The sequence below is a fragment of the Manis javanica genome, chromosome 3, assembly GCF_040802235.1.
Source record: "Manis javanica isolate MJ-LG chromosome 3, MJ_LKY, whole genome shotgun sequence".
NCBI classification, from domain to species: Eukaryota; Metazoa; Chordata; class Mammalia; order Pholidota; family Manidae; genus Manis; species Manis javanica.
Window position 1 is genome coordinate 185,435,222 of NC_133158.1, and position 18,167 is coordinate 185,453,388.

Genomic DNA, 18,167 nt, shown 5'->3' on the forward strand with positions numbered 1-18,167 from the left:
ATATGGTCTCTGGGCATATGATGACACATAATCAGTATGTATATATGTATACACTTGATGGAAAACAATGTGCTGAATGCTATAAAATTTGAATAAACAACTTTTTCATGAAAAATGTTTTATCCAACCTAGAAAAATTTAAGTTTAGTTTATTTATTCATTTCTTTGTAGAAGTGAGTCCTAGCAGTTGTGGGTGGAACATGTGGATAGCATGTGAATAATGACCCTTCCTGATGATTGATTGTTTCAGTTCACTGAAAGTGTCTGTTTACAAGTTTTAACAGTCAGGAATCTGGCATGGAAGCCCCCCTTTCTCTTGCTGTCAACGCCCTTAAAGCCTCACTGGGACAAGAAGCATCACATTTACTGAGAGAATTGCTAAAGGCTATGAAGTGCTTTCAGCATACTCTCTCTTTCATAGAACAATTGATATATTAGACATAATAAATATTGCATGACCTTCAGGATTTTGGCAGTGGGAGTTGAAGCTGAGCGCTTCCACTTTTGTCATTACAGAATGACTTTTTTTTTAAACCCTCGCATCTTCAACTCCATACAGCTTGACATGTATTTAAGTCATGAGAGAAGGGGGAAGGTTCTGCAGATTTTATAGGAACACATGAAGTCTGATATATACTATGCTGCACTCATATTTTATTTTTTTTAAAGAAAATATTCTGTTTACAAATAATGCTAAGCATCGCACGCTTCCGCATTTTCTCCCAGTGCTCAAACCAATTTTTCCTCCTGAACAAGTTTCTGCTGCAGCGACTCCCTCTAGCAGCTCCGTGAACCGAGGAAAGGGAACGAACACCAAACACAACCCTTCCAGTAAACAAATAGCAGGAAAAGAAGCAAAGTTTGGCCAGCAAGATCAAAAGGATCAGGGGGTGTTTTGGGGTGGCTCAAAGGACCACTCCGTCCCCCAGCCGCTCTGGGCCCCGCTCCCCGCCCCCCGCCGGCGCTGGGCCCGCCGCGATTCGTGGGGCGCACGGAGACGGCAGCCTGGCAAGGCAAAGCCGCCCCGGCGCCGGAGCATTTAGTGTCCCCAAGACTGGCTGTGGATGGGTCGCGAAGTCCAATGAAGCCCACGTTGCTCACGAGCCTAGGCTGTGCCGCTCCAGCTGGCCCCGCAGAAGCCCCAGAACGGGGGCGGCCCCGCGCCGCCCCCAGAGTCGATATGCAAGTAGTTACGTCAGATGGCGGGGGCGGGGCGCGCCCTGGCTGAGTGGCAGCAGCTCCGGTCTGGGGAGGAGGCGCGGGAATCAGCCCAGTTCAGCGGCTGAGCCTAACTGGAGGCGAGCGAGCTGGTGCTGTCCGCGGTGCTGTCGTGAGGAGCCCGGGACCCGACGGACAGGCGGCCCCAGCGCCTCGAGGCAACGCCCTCCTGCACCCTCTGCGCCCTGCGGGACCCGCTTGCCCGGCAGGACCAGGTCGACTCGACAAAGGAGTGTGGTGCCGGACGTGGGAGAGAGTCCTCCGCTTGCCACCTGGGCGCCCATTCAGGCGTGACTTTGGAGATTTCTGTAGTTCTACACCAAACTATTTTCATCTTTTCACAGCTAAGACGATCTTTTAGTTTTTTAAAAAAATTATTATTATTACTGCAATTTATATACCCACACCGTTTTAGGAATCTTTCTGGGAGACTTTTGACTACTAAAATAAGGTAAGAAAAAAATATTGTTATAAATTATTACAAATGGGAAATTAATGCATATTGCCATACACAAATTTAGAAGCAAGTTATGATTATTTTTATAATTTAAAACGGGACTTTTGGTAATAATTGCAATTATTATTATTGTTATTATTGCAAGAGCATTTATTGGTGATCATGCACTGAATTCAAGAGTGGAAGTTGAGGGCTTAATTTTTTATTTTTATATTTTTGGTGAAGTTGATGTGATCATGTTACATCCTGCTTTATAAATATAAATATTTGTAGAGCAACACTTTCAGCATGGATCAGGGAACAAGAACCTTTCAATGCAAGACGCCAAATACGTTAGTAAATTGCATTAAATAAATCAACCAACAAGTTGTTTAGAACAAACGTAATCTTAAAATATATTGGAGTGGACTAATCTCTGAATAATCAGTATTTCCTCTGGTTTCTAAAGCATAGACTGCAAAGTGTAGAGCTCTCCTGACATTTTTGGAGGGAGGTGGTGGGGACAGGAGAATTTGTACCAATGCTGGGTTCATTTAGATGTGTTGTTATGCAGTAAATCCAAATAAAACTTGTGAAACTCAGTCTGAGAATTCTACACCCCAAGGTCATGTGCATTTCCTAGTTGGGGGCTGTTTGTTCTGCTATTGACTAGTAACTGTCATCCCCTCCCCACTCGCTCAGGTTAGAGGTGGGTCTAAATGGGAAGCTCTGATTCAATAATACAGTATTAGCTTGTATTATAGTCACTGCTGCTGTTGGTAATTGAATGGAACTGTGGAGCGGGGGCTGAGAAAATGTCTCGCTATTTTCAGCAATGTTTAACCTCTTGCATGTTTAACAGAGAGCTTTTCTCTACTTAGGAGATTTTCTTTTGAAGCTATGTTCCTTTTGTCGATTGGCAGTGTGTTTTGAGCGTGTATGCAGAAAGAATTCAGTGCCGAAAACCAGTGAACAGTACTTCTCATAGTGAGCAATTATTAAATGATAAAAGTTGGCTGGTGCTCTGTGTATTTCTTATTACGATACATAACTATTTGACAGGCATGATAGTTTGTCCGATAAACAGAATTCAGATATTTCACTTATGTCATTTAGTGACATTAAACATAAATGATGGCTGGAAAAACATGGGGGTGGGGGTTTCTTTCAATTCTAGGGAGAGAGTTCAGATTGCAACTAGATGTCCTATATTAATAGGAATGGGTAAAATATAAGCTGTTTCAAACTTAGTATCATTTAGCTGACTAGACTGTTTCTCAGCAACTAAAGAGTACATTAAGTAAACTTAAAGACGTGTTTATTTTTAATAATTATAAAAATTTCTACTCTAGTTGCATTACACTTACAAGGATGAATTTTAGCTTTAGAGTTTATGATTTAAAATAATTTATCTGTGTAGAGGTTTTACATTTTATTTACAGCATAATCCTACATGAGAGTGATTGCTACAAGAAACGGATATATAGCAAATACTAGAGGTCAGATGTAATCCTCTTAAGTTGTTCCCATGTTTTACCCTAAGCAGATGTTCTCTGTAGATTCCTGTCAGTCATGTGATCTTACATGAAATATTGATACAAATTTTTAAAGATTAAGCAGGTAGAGAATCACACTAGGAATATATGGAACATTGGGCCCTGAAGCTTATACCAAACAGCCTCATTTAAATGAATATAGAGTAATTATATTCTTCTTAACATATGAAATGTTCTTTTTAAAACTAGTTATATTAGTATAAACACTTAGAAAATGGAATTTCAAGCAAAATCATGGGTTCTTTTAATTTTTCTTTATTATATTGAAACATCAGTACTTATTTTATTCTATAACTTACTTGAAAGGCAGTAGCGTTAACTAAACACTATATTCACCCTAATATATGTGAGTAGCTTATTGAATTTTTTTGCATAAAGTTTTCCAAGATATATGCCTTCCAATATATATACTCAATTATAAACAGTTCCCTTGAACTACCAATATCTGGAATTCTTTCAGATGAAGTTTCGTGTTGTCAGTGAAATGATTTTAAAAGCTAAAATAAAATATGCCATTGGCAATAATAAAACCGGCAAGGTAGATTCAATGAGATTGCAAATTTAAATTATTAGAAATATTTTCCCGATTTTTTTTTAAACATATAACTTTTATATCTTAGCTCTTAAGTGAAATTAGGTGACAATAATACACCCAAATTTAGCACATAAGGAATTCTACTTGGATACAGAATATGATTCTTACTGTAAACAAATGAAATTGCCAACTTTTAAAGACACCTATTAAAGATATCCATTGTGGTGGCCCTTCATAAATTCTTTGCTCGACAAAGAAATGGCTAGATTTTCATGTAACTTGACCATGTGAAATTCAAAAAAATATTTAATACAACAGTGGCTAGCCTGCTGAAGCATTAATTCATCTCTTTGTGTGAGCACTGCGAGTGTATACAGCACTTTTTGCTTCAAGAAGATGACTTTTAAAAAGTGTATAGAAAAGTATTGAAATCATTTAATTATAAGTCACATGACATGCTCAAGTTGTTTTTCTTAATGGTTTCTCAATTTCTTAAAGTACTTTGATCTAGACAAAAATCAGAAAAAGATATTGCTAGATAGATGTCTTTTTTCCTTACAAATAAAATGAATATGTATGTTTCGTGGGATTTAAGATAAAAGGTGAAACAATTTGTGTTTTGTGTTATTGAAGCTACATATTACTTTCCCTTTTTTTCCATCTACAATATAGTAAGAAAGTAATAATAAACTTGAAATCTGCTATGACATTTTAGTGAATTGCCTTTTCTAAAGTAACTTAAAATTATATTAAAAATTATGAGCAATAGTTTATTGAAAATTTTCTTTGAAGAGGGTGATTTTTCATGTTTAATGCTCTTTTATCAATGAGGCCCAAAGACCTTGAGTAATATGTTTCTATTAGTCCTTTTTATTTGCCCCAAATCACCATTCTATCTTTGGTATTTTTTATTACTTAGTATATTATATAAAGTTCAAAAGACTCTTGTGAACCAATATGCTAGAAAAAAGTGCTTCCTGTTGTTTACATCACTGTAACAGCCATGTGACCAATTATCCTTTGCCAAACAGACTTAATCACCTTCTGCTTCAACACCTCCAATGTCCTTTGAGCATAATGTAGTTAAGGTGAGCTGTAGAGTCCCTTGTGGAAAATCCTAATTTTCCCATTAAATTAGTGACCATATAACAAAGCAATTGGTCCCTTGTGATTTCATCACCTTGGCTTTGAGGAAGTTAATATTATTAAAATAGATGAAATAGTGTTTTTGATAAATTCAGAATTCCAATGTCTTAATATGGGTTTTCTGAAAGAGGAAGAATTAAACAATAGCATAAGTGCTTGATATAATAAGTATGTGAGTGTGCATGTGTGCAAGTAATATATATATATATATGTATACAATTTTTGGTAAATTCTACTACCATAAACATGCAATCAAAATGAGGGAATGATCTGAAACATGCAAGTTTAAGAAATGCTACTTAATACAAAAGACAAAAATAATTGACATAATAAGGTACAAAACAATATATAACTTTTAGTGTCAAATGTGTCTTCTAATTGTTGCAATTTTTTGGTTATACTAGTATGCCTGAGTACACAAGAGTCTTGCCATGAAAATGTCATTCAGGAGCTCTCATGCTGATTGGCAAGAAGGGACAATTGGGACTGAAAATTGGCTACCAATAAGAAACAGAATGGATGTGTGCATAATGAAGAGTTTACAGTACTACACTGATTCTGAGAAAATATGAGTTCTGATAAAGAATTTGAAAGTTACTCTCTCTGAAAGAGATGCATCAGATGTACTTCCTATACATTTTAGGGTAGTAAGCCATGCATTTCTAAGGAACAGACCCTGGATATTCCTACACCTAAAATGTTTTTATTCCTTATGTAGACGTTTTCATGCATAGACGTGTTGTAATGTGGGAAGAAGTGTAGCTTAACTCTGAACTTTCTTGCTTTAAAACCAGGTAATTAATATTAATTTAATGTGGCTGTTGGTAGCAAATTATGTAAATCTCTAAAGCAAAGTGGTTGCTTAGTGAGTTCATTTGCATGTCAATACAGAGAATATTATACCCACTCTTAACTGATTCATGACACTGCTAGCAATTTTACAGCACAATGCAAAAGATTTGAAAATACCTTTTTCATTGAGTTTTACTTGAGTATATTCATTGTAATTGACAGTTAAAAGAAGCTTACTTTAGTGATACATGGTCTCTGTGCAAGTGGCACTAAGGTAGCAATTAAAACATACAAGACTGAATTCCCCAAAGATGATGATGAAATAGAAATAATTTACCTTTCATGGTATTATTGGACCACTTCCACCAAACATTAGATAGTGCTTTAATGACCACCAAGGCCTTATTTTTTTTCTAATTTCTAAAACTCTCAAAGTAAACGTACTTACGTAAAGTGGTGAATGCCCCCTTGCACCTTGTGGTTTGTGCTCTTCTCTCAAAGCCACAGTAATTGCTGCGGCCCAGGTGTCAGCCAGAGGGAACTGCCTCGTTCAGGATGGAGTAGGTGGTCCCATTTTCCTTTCCCAAGAGAAAACATATTTGCTGCCTCATGATAGATTACCTCTTGCTATTGAGCTTAAGGTCTTTAAGCCTGGATCTGCTTATAGAAGAAAAAGACTGAAAAAGATACTATCCAAAGAATTTGTATGTGTACATATATATGTTATTCAGAATTACATTTATATGCACATATGTATTTTATTCATATTAGGATATTTATCCATATTAAGTCATTTAACATTTACAGAACAATGTAAAAATTCGTATTATCTTCATTTTAGATATAAGAAAGCAGATACTCAGATTAAAGCTCTTCACCGCTCCAGCCCATGGTGACAACGAAGAATAAGTAGATAAGGCAATCACACCAAGTTCATCCCTCTTGCAGCTACACTGTGTACTTCTACTACCTCTGTTTAAATCAAATATTCATTGGATGTGTCTTATTTAATACCAGGTTTTTTTCTTTACTAAATGTGAATTTTTTCCCCTCTTTTGCCAAATCTTTCCCTTAATGATTAAGTTATACTGAAATGATTTTATGGTACGTATTCTTTAGTTTACACACTTTGGAATGCGCAATACCAAGTGTCTTAAGGAGTTTTCCTCTGTGTTTAATATTAGACGTTACTTATTTGGTCTCATAGACTCTTCATGGCACTTGCAGTAGACAGTACTTCCCTTTCTATCTTGAGTAGAGTAAGAAACCATAGAATAGAGTAATTTATGTTTCCTGAGAGTTCAAGACCTCAAGAGTTTCTTTTCCCCCCTAAAATGTCCTACTGGATCCCAAATGTCAGTAACAATCTTGAACTTCAGTGCATTGCTAGCTCTTGTGTTACCAACTGCTATTCACATTTAAACCTTCCAACTGGTTAGCTGTCAATATTTCAAATAATGTATGAGATGAAATAAAGTAATCAAAATTAGTGGTTTTGAAGCAAAATACTAAAAGTGGGCTCTTAATACTAAAAGTGGGCTGTTAAATACTTAGGAAACATTCAGTACTGTTGTTTCTTACTCTATTTGAGGTACAAAGAGGAATGTTGGCCACAAGTTGATGCTCTTGTTTTTACATAGTATTTAGGCTGACCGACTCTGAGAGGTGAATACTGGTGTCGGTAATTAGAACACAGCTCCCAGGTGAGCCAAGGGCTTGCATCAGATTCCCTGCTGAATCCTCATTATCCAAGTTTTGAGATGTCCTTATTAAATGGATCCCAAAGGAGATAGAAAAGTTTGATATGTGGAGAAAGTTTAACGCAAAAGTGAGAGATTTATAGGGCTTTTTACTAAAGTTATTGGCAATACCCAGTGTTTTACTTTTGAAAAATGAATCCTAGTAAAAACGTTTTTAACCTTGAAATTTCTGCACTTGTTTGTATACTATTCATTTGACCTACTGTTCCTGGTATTCTTTGGAGCCCTGAAGGAAATCTATTCAATCCAACAGTTACAATTATGGTCTTTTCACAGATATCTTCCAAATCTATAGCCCTGGCCCAGATTTGAGCTCTATTAATGTATTTCCAAAGGTCTGCTAGACATTTTAACTCTTGATTTCATAGTGATAGCACAAACCCCGTGAACTGATTATCTTGTCCCTAACATGGTCCCCTACCCTCATTTTTCTGCCTGTCAGTTAAGGAACACTTTTTTTACAATCCCCTAGGTCTGAAATCTCATAGATGTTTTGAGTTCACACCATTCTTACTCCCCTACATGCAGTGAGTCTTCAAGATTTAACATCCCTCTTTTTGTGACTTAGCTTTATCTAATTCTCTTTTCTGTTCTCTTCTATCATTTTTACCTTGCTCCAAGCAGCCCCACATCTCAACCAGAATTATTTTGAAATTCTCTACTTTGATCTCCCTGGTTTGTTTCTTCCTGTGGCAATAATAATTAATAGTAATAATAACAACTAAAATTTGTGATGATCATGATATGCCATGCATGGTGTTAAATATTTTTAAATATCATTTCATTTTATATGCACAACACCCTTTGAAGTAGGTAGTGAGAGACCAGAGCTTAAAGAGCTGTGGTGCCCACAGATCTGGGGCTCAGCTGGAGCTCTTTCTGAAGCCAGCTATGTGATCATAATCATTATGCTTTACTGACAGAGACTTCATACCTTGTGGGATTCCTCTTGGTTAAAGTAAGCTTTCGAATTTCCCTATGTTCAGAAAACGTCAGTGGATCTCTAATTTCTCTATTTCTCTGCTTGTTTTCAATATTCTTCTATTTGCTGCAATGCACATATGTGAAACATAGATGGATCAAAATATAAAGCATGAACCTTTCCCTCACTACAAACACAATGCTCTGTTTGGACTGTTGTATTTTCAGGAATCTCAACCTACACCCCACTGCTCTGTTTCCAGCCATGTTCCAGTCACAGTATAAGAACATATCATGCTCACGTGTGCTTTTCAATGTGTCTGTAGTTATGTTGGTGTCACCCTGGATATCACCAAAATGTCCATTTCTTGTTTACATGTAAGGATTTGTTTTCTATTGTTGCATTACAATAACCTTAGTGGCTTAAACAGTTTCCATGGGTCACAAGTCTGAGTACAGGGTAACTGGGTCCTGTGCTCAGGATCTCACATCAGTATGTTAGCCAGGGCTCAGCTCTTATCTGAGGCTCAGTTTCCTCCTCCAGGATCACTGGCTGATGACAGTAAGAACTCATGCAAGATTGGTTTTTCAAGGCCAAGTAGGAATCTTGCTAACTCCTGCAGCCGCTGGCCTCCAGATCTGCTTGCCCACCTCATTCAGTCAGGTCAAACCAAAATAATCTCCTTTTTTATTTACACAAGTCAATTGACTTAGAACATTAATTACATCTGAAAATCTTTCCTTTGACATATAACGCGACCCCAAGAGTGGTATCACATCACCGTTGCCATATATTATTGGTAAAAAGAGATGTCTGCTCTATCCAGTTCAAATTCTACTTGAACCTGAGTCTTTCCCCTTTGCTGGAGTGCCACCGTGCTCTTCTCTCTCATTCCCAGCATTGATGATCTGACTCTGCAGCGGACAGTCTGGCTTTGCTTTTTGACTTTTTAAATGTGTCTTAGGCTGTTCTTCCTAATTAATCTTAAACTCTTTTTAAAGGAAGAAGCCTAGGAATTCCTTCCCTGTGTACAAAGTTTGCAGTTTAAAGTTACTTTATGTACATATTATTACTTAATCCTCATTGAGGTTTTTTTGTTTTAATGTTTATTTCTATTATGTAGTGTTTTGTACATGTAAGATTATAATGCATTTGCATAGTGTTTTGTACATATAATTTATGTTCATGGATTGCCTGATTTTAGATTTTGGTAATCTACTCTATTTCCACACAAAAGGAGTTTTTATCATTACTATTTATTTCATGCAGCATGAATCTCTCATGCAAAACAGGAATTTATATTTAATATTTTGCTTTACAGATGATATAGAAATTATTTATGTAGAAGGTGAAATGTTTATATTTGCTATCTAGGAAAAGTGTAAGAAATTGATTTTATATTTACGTTGGAAGAAAAATGTCACATTTTCAAAGAATGTCATCTTTAAAAGAATATCACACTTACAGTACTAATAATTTTGTTCTTGTTTATTTGGTTGAAATTTGGTAAACAATTGTATAATTATTTTACTGACAGGTATTAAAATAGAAAAAGATCATTGTACTCATATCCTTTATAAGGTAATTTTATTTTGACAGAAGCTAAGAAAATTAACTGGTGCATGAATCCAATTTTTGATTTTAGGAAATAATAATTTCCTTAAAAACATTAAAATCATTTATTATAAAAGAAATGATTAATTCAGTGAGTTCTGATTAAGCACTAACTGTGTTTTAGGTGCCCTTTGGGTACTGGGCTGTGAGCAGGAATGATAGAGGCATGGTTCCCTCTCCTCTTTCTGTGGAAAGACAGATGATAAGCAAACCAATAAAGACAGAGCATAATGTCCAGCATTGATAAGTGTGATGATGAAAAGTGGAACAGGTGGAAGATTACTAAGGGGCAAGAGTGCTGTCTAACACAGGGGCTCTCTTAGGTGCCGATATGAGCTGCCCATTAAGCAGTTTATGACACATTAACATGACTTCTGGCTATTGTGAATAACACTGCAATGGACATGAGTGCAAATACCTCTTTGAGATGCTGCTTTCAATTCTTTTGAACAAATAACCAGGAGTGGGATTAGTAGCAAACACGGTAACTCTATTTTAAAACTTTTAAGGCACCTCTATACAATTTTCCATAGTTGCTGTGCCATTTTACATTTCTACCAAGAGTGCACAAGTCCATTTCCTCACTAACACATTATCTTTTGTCTTTTTTGATAACAGCCATCCTAACAGGTGTGAAGTGATACCTCATGGTTTTGATATTCATTTCCTTGGTGATTAGTCACATTGAGCAACTTTGTATAAACCTGTTTCCCATTTGTATGTGTTCTTTGGAATACCTCTCTTTGAGATATTTGGAATATCTTTGAGTTCTTAGGGATATCTCATTCTTGAATGTCAAGCTACTGGCAAAAAACCACAAAAGTCTCCCATTGTGAAAACCATTTATTCATTTTATATGTGATTTTTCTCATTAATGAAAGTTAGCTCCCCTCTTTGGTGTAACAATATATTTAAAATATGTTACTTAGACTAACTCTTGCATTTTTAAAAGCATTATACGGAGTATGTTGCAATTAAATCCTGGGACTTAAAGCTTATTTCTGAAAATTTGTTTTTACTCTTTGTTCACTGTACAGTTTATTTGTTGAGAATTTCATATTCTTTCATAGAAAACGTAAGTCCTCTAAAATCATGTTTGTTTGAGGCAGTGATCTAGTGAGCTTGTATTTTTATCAAATGATCCATGATCCTAGACACAGCGGCATTATTCGGGAATGAGAAATGTTTAGACTGCCTTGGGTTCCTGCACATGCTAGAGAAACCACAGTATTTATTATTTATTATGTAATTATGTTATTTTTTTACTGAAAGTGTGACATCATAGGACTATGTAAGGGAAAAGCAAAAGGAAATAAATGTAATAAAAATATATACACAATTTTACAAAATAAACACAACAATTAGATTCATAATATTTCAGCTTTGGCACAACCTCAAACTTTAGTGCGTTTACAAAATAGTAAAGCCTGGGAGAACTTGCACTAATTGGGCCAGTGCTCCGCCTGAATTATTTCCTTTGGTGAGATTTCTCATGAAGCCATAAATAATTGAGCTGAAAAAGTTTAAAAGTAAAGAGAATATTTCTAAAAAAATACTTTGTATTTTAAGTCTACATATTTGCAATTATGACAGCAAAGATTTCAAATAAAACCCTCTACAAACTGTTTGTATTTTCTTTTGGCAAGTTACCTATTTCCCAAGTTTCTTGAGACCTGAGGAAGGAGAAAGGCTTTCATTGAAGTTTATTCCCTCTCTGTACACAAATAGTATGACTTAATTGATAATGTCTGGAATAGAAATCTGTGCCCAGCTCCAAAAACTGCTCACAATCCTGGCTGCCTTGGGTGGACATCTCATTAATTATATGTTTTGTGGAACATATCATTTAGGTTTCCAACAGTCTGAAAATCAGTAGAAGGAGCTCAAGAAAGAATTAAGGATATTTTGATACTAGCTTTCTAATGTCAGTGTTTTCTTCAAAAGTCTTCTTCATATATAGGAAATAAAGATATATTTTAAATGAAAAATAACCTTTTTTGAAGTTGTGAAATTCAAGATCATTTAAATTGTTGAAGGAGTTTTACCATTTCTCTCTACATTTCTTTGTCCTATTAATACAGAAGGTAAATGGCTTTGATTTATAAATTGTTGCAATACTGGGCCGACCCCACTCTGTGATACTGAGACTTTCTAGATCTTAGCACAGGGATGTTGATCTAAAAAAGAGAAAATGATACTAGAGTCCTAGTATTCAAGGGGCTTTTATAAAACACTACTAGGCTTAACTTAAGTCAGTGAAAGTCTTAAGAATATGGTAGGTCATATCCTAAAATTTTACTGGTTAGCTTACATACACTGGACTTAAACTTAAAATTTTTGTTCTATGCAAATACCTGTAACAGCATCCTTTCAAACTTTTAAAAACTGGCCCAAAGTTAGAGGACATGAATCTTTCAGAAAATCTTCAACCGACTTGATGTTTTCAGTTAGCAGCATGTTGTATGTTTACATGTTGTATAAATTTGAAAACAGTAACTACCTCAGATTATTTTTGTTTGAGAATTTGCTACATGATATTTTTCAAAGTTCTGCTGAAAATATAAAATTTTCTAACTTAAAGCATTTTCAAATTGGGACTTAATTTTCTTCCATATGTGAGATTTTTAAATATATACCAAGGGCTTAGTTGAAAACTTACTATGCTGTTAGAATGTGCATTTACATAGCAGCATTCTTGAAAGGAAGCAAACTTTTATTACTAATTAACTTGTTAACCTAGTTTCATTATGACAGTATTACTCAATCCTGGATTTAAAACTAAATTTATAGATTATTTCCTTGCATAATGATATATTTGGAATCAATTGCCTTTTTCTATAGGACATTTAAATTTAATATCTTATGTGATTTATTGGATAATATTAAATTTGCATTTTAGTAATTTAATATATTATTTACTCTTGTTTGCCATGAAGTTTCTAACATGTATACTGAGCAGTCTACAAACTTTTGAAATGTATATTTGAAATCCATTCAAAATTTTTATTACTATAAAATTTCCCAGAAGTTGAATTACTTGGTAAAATCACCTGATCATTCTTTAGAAACAGCTATTGTATTATTTTCTAAAACAATCACATCAAATCATTTAGGCTAGTAATGCTTTGAGTTATTTGACCATAGTGCTATATATTATGGTTTTGTTAATTTAACAGTGAAAATTGTACTTTCTGTTTTTTTATTTACAATTTGCTTATTGAGTATGACATTTCAATGTTTTTTAGAAGTAATTGTTCAATTGTAAATTTTCTTTGTATGTCCTTAGACCATTTACCCAAGAGAACCAGAACTTGATTTTATAGAATCACTGGAAATTGTATTCTATATAATAATAATAGTAGTAGTAGTAGTAATAATAAACTGTTTATTGAGCAATTATTGGCCTCAGGCATGATTCCATAGACCATGAAAGTTATTCACTAAAGCTTTTGAAGAGCTTTTAAGGTAGAACCAAGGCTGAGTCTAAAGCTTCTGACCTCCTGGTTAAAGTTCACACTGATACAGTCAGTCAGTCGTAAGTGGGCGTGCCTGGCTCTGAGGCCCCAGTGCTGTGTTTCTACATAGTAAGTGTCCGTCTGGGGAAAGGAAATCCCAAGGCAAAATATCCCTAAAAACCAAAATCAGTCAAAGGGAGAAATAAAGTTTAAAACCCGTTTATTTCTCACAAACTGCAGTCCCAGTCCGTCTTTCTTTTCTGCTCCAGCATCAGCCACACCGGCCTCCCCTTCACCTCTCAGGTACAGATAAGCCCTCTGTTGCCCAGGTAATCACCCATTGATATGGAGATGAACTTCTCCACCCCTGAGGAAAGACGCAAATGCACTAAAGCCATACCTCTTTCTACCTCTGAATGCCTACTGACATGCAGATATACCAAAGCCAGGTGAGATATTCTGGAAATGTTACAATTTTACCCACAGTAAGGATCCTGTAATATCAGTGTCATATTTTCCATGCAAGCTTTTTTCAGTGCCCAAAGTCTTCAATGAAAACACATTAGGCCTACTATGTTTATCTATAAAGCACTTGGGTTTCTCAAGTGCCTATTTCTTCAAGGTAACTCATCTCTTGAGTATCTAACATTCTAATAAAGATATTACTCCAATGCAATCCTGATTATCCTTTATTTTTTAATTAAGAAATTCTAAATTGTTGGCAAAAAGCAAAAGCATCATAAATTAAAACTTTCCCTAATGTAGAAGGAAAATAAAATTTATTTTATTAATGCAATTTATCTCTTTGTTTTTCATTCAAATCTTACCACTAAATGGTGGAATATTAGAACTTTCATTTCTGGCATACTCCAAGTATTTTATCTTACAAACAGAGGTCAAACTGAACATAATATTGAAAGTGACTTGCAAATTAAGTAAAATCCTAAGGTAACATTTTTACCAGGAATATATATGTATATCTATACCAATGAAGATGTAAATATACAGACAAATTAACTGAATCTAAATGGCTTTTCAGTGGGAGGAATCTTTAATATCATCTAATTTAATAATGAGAGAAGTAAGATTAAGTCATTTGATTTTAACTGGGATTAGACTCAACATTTATGGGACTCATTTCAATTACCCCACATTTCCAGATATTTTATATATTCCTAAACAGATTTCATACTTCAACTACTTCATTTTGGGGGGTTGATATTTTAATAACTTTTGAATATTATAGAACTCTATTTATAAGCCTCACAGGTAAGTTTATATGGTGAATTGTACAAACAAAGTGTTTAGATTTTAGCTTTGCTTTATTTTTCCTCACTCAGGATTGGGTAGACTATTGTCAAATATTTTGCTCTGTTTCCTTTCCCTTTTTTATGTATATTCTTTTAGACTGAGTACTAAATATGATACTTCTCAAGAGTTTACTCCTTGTAACATTATAGCACTTAGCAATCATTTCACATTATATAAGCTACATTCATTTGTAAAATAGTTTGGCAGATCATTCCTTTTGGAATGCAAGTTAATAATACCTGACTCAGAAAACCAAAGTGTGGTAATAAATCACATGGACTTCAAAGAGTTTCATATCATTTCTTGTGTTACATTGTAGAATACTTTTTTTTTTAAGTATGTTTAAGATGAGCATGGTTATCTCTTTGGGCGGATGAACTAAACTACACATATGATAATTTATTATTGACATTACTTTAATCATGTTTACCTTGAAATAAATAATCTATTTTTATAATGGTATGATGTAAATACATACATATGCTCTATAACTCAAATCAATTTAAGTTTTCATACTTTCAATTTGCAGATAATTACATTTTCCATAGAGTATTATGTTGATATATTGAAAGTTGAAGGTGCACTAGAATCATTTAATACTAGATATAATGGTTGAAAACACAATAAAACTCCAAATTCAAGACAGAAAGGGAACTTAGGGTGGCACAATGATTATCACACTAAAAAAATATTACTAGTGTATTTTATCTCACTCTATTTTGAATTGTGTTTGGGGATTTTTTAATGATAGGCTCGTTGTGGATATCAGAAAACAAGAACTGGTCAACCAGTACAGAATAATCTAATTTGTTCACAAACTCATCTAATATGGGAAAGTTCTGATTGCCTTAATATTTAATATTTATTTATTTATTAATTTTAGATATCAAATTTCACTAAATATTGACCTGCAATCTGCCTGATTACAAGTAACTCAGATTGTGGTGTAGGTAATGTAGGCAGGTTGCAGTCATCCAGGTATAAATGCTGGTCATTTACTTAAGTAGTCTATGCATATAAAGTTTGTACATACAAATGAATAAGAAATAGATAAACTACAGAAGTAATACAAACAAGAACAAATGCTTCTAGGAAGCCTCTTCTGAAGAAGGATACAAAAATGGATCGCCAGTAGAATTTGAACTTAAATTGTGTACAAAAAGATGAATCCAATTTGTATTTATCATCCTATTTTGTATTTTCTCACAATACAGTGTAGGGATTATTCTGTACTACAAAGAAATGGCATTTATTATAGTGCACACTTAGAAAAACCAAGCATCAAAGAACTAATGTAAATTTAAAATCTAATTTTTGCCTATTATAAAAACAGCTTCCTTTGAAATCCTTCATGATGTTGGACTTGATTGGCATTATTTGGAAAGCAACATCTCTATGTTAAGGCAGAAAGAGTGACCTAAAAATAAACAGACAAATTTAGAAACTAATTCCCAGATAATAACATTCACAAAATTTGAAAAAAAAAAAATTAGAAAACAAGTGAGACCACAGTAAAAAGAGCCTGCAGAAACAGGAGGAGTAAATGTAATGTGACAGCACCAGTGAGATGTTTGGAAAGAAAAGACGATAAATGAAACAAAGGAAATAAGTACAAACTATGGATTTTAGTTAATAATTTAATGATATTGGTTTATTGTGACAAATGTATCATATGAATGTTTACAATAGGGAAAACAAGGTTTTGGGTATGGTTACTGTCTAGCATGTGGTATATGTACTATCTGCAACTTTTCTGTAATGCTGAAACTTAACAAAAACTATAAAAATATATTAAAATGAGCTGGACATAAAGAAAATATGATGAAGACTACTTTAATTATAGATCTAGTGATTTACTTGTGGATAATGAATAACTTTAACTTTGTTGTACAGAAAATCAGAGATTTCAACATACTTTTTAAACTCTTCTTCATAAGGAGAAATTATGACAGAGAGTCATTATTAAGAAATTCACCCTATAAAGGAAATTCTGTATTTAATCTTTGATCATTAGGATAAATTTACCCCAAAGCATCAGAGATAATTCAATTGAAGAGGATTTCCTCTTTATCTAGATAGACAACAGATAGAGAGATGGTAGATAGATGTAGACATAACAGAGACATATATATATATATATATAGGTGATATAGATAATATAAATATTCCTGCCAAAGATTTACAAAGTAACATTGGGTGCTTAATGAGGTAAGGTCTGGATTCCAGAAAATCATAATAATTTCCTTCGTTATCATGCTATATAAATGAGATGATCTTAATAAAATATTTTAGTAGTAAAATAACATCAAAATATTAATTAGTATAGTACAATTGTGAAATGTAGTCTATTTATATGTTCCTAAGTAAAAATATAGCATAAAATTCAATTTCAAGGTGTGTCCATATAAATTCAGTATAAAAGTATCCCACTTAAAAAAAAATCACTCATTCAAAATGTTGAGGAAATTTAATATAGTCTCACCACTAGCTTTGGAGAATCAAAAGGCACATTAGGATCTGAAAAGCTTTACAATATAAAAGGCCCTGAAGTGTGGTAGAAATTAAAGTGTTTAATCCTCCTTACTGTTGAGCATATGGAGAGCCCGCACTGTCCAATCCTTTGGAAGTTAGGTGTGGTCATGTGATTTGCTGGGCCAGTGAAAGGAGAGCAGACACAACATGGTCACTACCATCAGGAAGTAGTTAAGAGCTGGTGCCTAATTCTGTGTTTTCTTCCTTGGAATTTTTTGAGACCCGAGTTGGGGTGAGGGTGTCATAAAATGGGGGTACTGTCCATTATCATTATTATTTTTATGTTTTATTTTTTACCAACTCCATGAAAAGACTTTTCTCTTGCAAACACTCAGTGGTTACGTAGCACCGGCAAAAATATACTTTAAAAAAATAGGTGTCTGAGATTTTGAAATTGTTTATTGCAGTACCTAGACAATTTTGACTACAACTACTGTGTAAGAACCTCTGTAAACTTGCATTTTTATAGATGGATATTTTGGAAAAAAAGTTTAATTTGTTTCATATCTTCTGATAATATTCTATAGGTGTGTTACCCTAAATGTTTCTAAATATGAATTTTTATTTTTTTATTTTTAAAACCATTAAGAAGTTGAGATTATATTTCCCTTTCATTATTTGTTAGAAAATCAATTATCATATTTTATATGCTTATAACTATATGTAAATATGAATGCTTGTATAAATTTGCATTTGTCTCTGTGTGAATGCATGTGTGGGTGTTTGTGTGTGTACTGGTACTGGGTGTTTATTACAAGTGTATTGTATTATATAGAAATTTGCATTTATTTTTTAGTATTCTCATTTCTTATTTTATAATCTATCACAAAAACTCTTAATACCTATTTAGAACTCACTTTACACTCTTAAAACATTTTTATAAGCATTTT

The 18,167-nt window shown here is 34.0% G+C and overlaps 1 protein-coding gene across 4 annotated transcripts in view; it reads left to right on the forward strand.

Annotated features, from left to right (window-relative positions):
• The first annotated feature begins 1,051 nt into the window (after positions 1-1,051).
• FSTL5 (follistatin like 5) overlaps positions 1,052-18,167 on the forward strand; it is an 813,978-nt gene continuing 796,862 nt past the window's right edge. For 2 of the 4 annotated variants that reach the window (XM_073232528.1, XM_073232527.1), the window contains exon 1: positions 1,053-1,669. The gene's annotated coding sequence lies outside the window, so the exon portion shown is untranslated. Of the gene's footprint in view, positions 1,670-18,167 lie in introns of all 4 variants that reach the window. The other 2 variants (XM_073232529.1, XM_073232526.1) reach the window with 2 other exon arrangements.